The following is a 4,065-nucleotide window of genomic DNA, read 5'->3' on the forward strand; positions in this document are numbered from 1 at the left end:
TTTAATCATATTTTATTTCAAAATTACATGAAGCTGAAGGAACCGGAAAATACTAAAAATGGTACTGCATATTTTCAAATGTTTTATATTTGAAGTTACTAGTTAGAACAGTCTATTAGTTTACTAGTTAGAATTTACTGAAAAATCTTAAAAATTATATGATTCTCATGACTCTCATTTTATGTGTACATTCATACAGCTGTATCATTTATTCTAAGTTTATTCTGTTTTAGCCTTTTTTTCCTTGTATGCGTATTATCATATTTTAATTCTCTCTTAATTATTCATCTTTAATTCCGTCTTAATCAACTGTAAATTCTCATCTTATTATATAAAAGGGAAAAACTGAACTATAATATAATGTAAATAAAATATTTTATTTGACATCAGCAAAAAATAATGGCTCTTTATATAAACTCTCTGAAAAATGACTATGTACAATTGAAAAAGCTTGCTTCGCAGAAGGAATGCTTAACCATGATGATGGCCGTGATGATGATGGCATTTATGACCATGCATCTCGCTCAGCATCTTGGCGACCAATCCTGCCGCCAACATCTCTGTGATTCTGGATCCACCTCCATGTTTGTTGCCCTTTCCTCCCATTCCCATCATGCCTCCTCCTCCACCTCCTCCCATGCCAGGGGAGGCCAAGCAAATGTTGCCCAGGAGGGCGATGGCCAAGACGAGGGCGAAGAAAACTCGTCTGTTGCAATGCATTTTTGACTGGGTTTTCCTGGAACGAAGAAAAACATACATGAGAATTCTAGCATCTTACAGACAACAATAATTTATTTAGGTTAGGAAACTGTTGAAGGAAATATATTCCATCGCCGAATTTTCAAAAACAGTAAACTATTGAGATATTTGTGAATACATTATCGACGTTTTTAAATTTCTTGTTCAATCTTTAAAATTTTAACTAGGCTCTGTGTAGGTGATAATATGTAGAATTATATAATTAGATAAAATTCACCAGCTAGAGAAATAATGAGACTATAAGGCATTTCTCCCACCTTTTTGGCGTGCCTTCGTGGTGTAGTGGTTTGCACACTGGGCGGTATTCCAGAGGTCCGTGGTTCGATTCCCGGCGAAAACATTTGCTCATTTTTCATCTTGCTTGCTTCCAAAAAAAAAAAAAAAAAAAAAAAAAAAAGAAATCCTTATGTCTCTACAGTGGCGCCCGAACAAAAAAGGTGTTGGATGATGATTCTCCTCATCCAGGATTTGGCGATTGGGTCTCCTAAAAATCCCAGGCGCCCTTTAAAAGGGGGAGTATATAAGGTATTTTTCCCACCTTCTTGGTGTGTGTTCGGGGTGTAGTGGTTTGCACACTGAGCCGGTATTCCAGAGGTTCGTGGTTCGATTCCCGGCGAAGGCGTTTGCTAATTTTTCATTTTGCCTGCTTCCAAAAAAATCGTAATGTCTCTACAAGACAAATAGAAGGAAGATATGCCATTTAATATTCCACGTCTATCCGCGTTCATATCCATATCCATACGCGTGTTGCCATTTAATATTCCACGACTGCAAAATTTTAGATTTTAAAAAATTTAGATTCAGAGCTATTAAAATTTAAGAAAGAAATTCTATTCTTTCAAATAGCATAGAACTCAGTTCTTTTAGTAATTGATCTGAAACACAGAGTATAAAGAAAATTAAAATACAGCACTTAAATTGGATGAGTAGAAGGCTTTCATAAAATAATCATAAAAAGTGCCAACTTAAGCAGAACTTTTACTGTCAAGTTGTTATAATGCAGCTAAAGTACATTTCAGAGTGCGTAATTTATTCCACTGCTTCTGCTAAGAAAAAACGATTGTGTCACGTAGTATAAGGATAAATGAAATATGGGGTATCATTCTGATTTTCATACATGGAAACGGGGATAAAATTCCGAGACTGGGATAAATAAAACTGAGAATAATAGATACGATACGTATGCAAATCATTGATTCCCCTGATAATGTTTAAAATTAGGTCTTTAAGTCATATGAATAACATGAATTATGGAAGCTTTTGAGAATTTAAAAGTATTATAAAATCATCAAAAGTTTCTTTTGGGATTAAAAAAAATTAATCAAATTTTCATTTTTGGATAGAATTTTTTTAACTTAAATTTTGAAACGAATCATGGAGGGGGATGAATTCTTTTAAAGGAGACGTGGTTTTCATCTTTCAAATAAAATTTGCTTAGCTATATCAGGGATTTCAATTACTTTTGTAGTAATTTTCTTTTTAATGGTATCTCTAACTAGCGTAATTAAATTTTCCTTCTCTCTTTTCTATGTTATCAAATTTGTACTGCACTGAAAAAAGGCTGTATGATGGAACATACTAAATAGAAAATTTCCAATTTTTCTGTTCGAGTTATTTCTATTATTTCATTTAGATAATTTTTTATCCTAAAATGTAACTAAATGACTAGTTAAATTAACAATACTGTGATTCAGAAACACTTTGAATGAATAAAATTTTAATTTAAAAAATATAAAATATTTAATCCCTGCTATATTACGATGTATGTTACTTTGCACGTATGCGTAGAAGAATACTGAGAGTGTTCACACAATCAAACATGTGATTGCACAATCAAACTGCAAAATGAAATTATTAGTAATAGTATTTTTAATTAAGTATAATATTATATTTAAACAAAATTAAATAAACTATAATTAAAATTTATTTTAAAATTGCGAGTTCTCAATTGCTTACTTTTCCAACGAGATGTGATTAATTTGACTAACTCTTGTTTAGTTAGAACTTTATTAACAATGAAATAGTTAACGGTACAGGATTATCCTAACTGTGTATTTCACTTTCAGTACCATATAAAAAAAGGCTTGTTTATTAGTGTATGGCGGGATCTTTGTAAGAAATATTGCGTTAAATTATTAGCGCATAATTCTAGCAAATAATTATTAGAAATTACTATAAGCATATACTTGTGAACGAAATTTATTTCTATGCTTATCAAGGTAAATAACACTCTTTAAAATCTTTTAGATATTAAGTACCTCACTTGTTTAAAAATTTAAATAAATAGGAACCAAAAATTGGACAGAAACCAAACGTCTAAAAATACATTCCCTTAAAAATAAGTCACATAGAAATTTGCATTAATATTCTAGTTATTGAAATTTAGTCCAGTTATTCGTACTTAATGCTTGCAATTCACTGAGTTTCGGGGTCGGAAAAGGTGCCCCCAAAGCACCAAGTTTGAAAAAAAAATATTATTAATATTATGAGTGTTTTGTTAAAAGACTATTTCATTTATGATGTTCAACTGCAATTTAAGAGTTTTAATGAAAAATGTTAGAACATTTTTCAAATACAAATTAAGAAAGCTTTGTCTACGATTTTTAAGTCTAATTATTCGTAATAGGACAAAAACTGGGAACACAACTAAGGAACAAAATCCATAAAATGATTTTCAAGAGTCAATTAAAATAGAAATAATAGTACTGAAAACCAGTACCATAGCTTAATAATAAATTAAAATTTTGGCATATGAGTTTTAGTGATTCAAAGAAGTATTAGTATTATTTTTTAAAGTTAACACCTAAGAAGGCAAGAAAAGTTTCATTTTACACTACAACTTCATCCAAACTTTTGGGTGTCTCTAGTCACTCCGAAACAGAGAATTTTAGCAATAAATGAAGAAGTACTCACTTTGTGTCTGCAAGAGAAGAGATGAGAACTCAAGCCGAAGCGAATTCGAAATGTGATCTTCATATCATATTCACAGCCTTATATACTAAACCGCCTTTAATGAAAGCATTCACCTTTTCTTCATTGTTTCCCTTTCCTTAAGGTTTCGGGCGATTTGTAATCTGCCTCACCCCCTAAAGGAAAGCTGCAAAATAATTTAACTGATTGAAGAAGCGGAACAAGTGGTGGATACTCTCGATTCTCGGATATCTCCTTCGACATCTCGACGAGACCTAAAAGGGATTTCCTCGACATCAATACAGCGTCTCTTATTAACGTCAACTTGAGGCTGAATTTTCCTAATTTGAAACTGCAGCCTTGCACGCTTCGTTTGCACTTATAATCCTTTAATTT

At 31.8% G+C, this 4,065-nt stretch overlaps 1 long non-coding RNA gene across 1 annotated transcript; it reads right to left on the minus strand.

Moving 5' to 3' along the window:
* Positions 1-358: 358 nt before the first annotated feature.
* Positions 359-3,822, minus strand: LOC146997990 (uncharacterized). Its single transcript, XR_015040202.1, has 2 exons — positions 3,673-3,822; positions 359-736 (listed from the first exon to the last, which is right to left on the minus strand). It is a non-coding gene; the product is annotated as an uncharacterized LOC146997990 (long non-coding RNA).
* Positions 3,823-4,065: the final 243 nt, after the last annotated feature.

The sequence above is a fragment of the Stegodyphus dumicola genome, chromosome 3, assembly GCF_044657685.1.
Source record: "Stegodyphus dumicola isolate Sdum_Otavi_A_Nest chromosome 3, ASM4465768v1".
NCBI lineage: Eukaryota > Metazoa > Arthropoda > Arachnida > Araneae > Eresidae > Stegodyphus > Stegodyphus dumicola.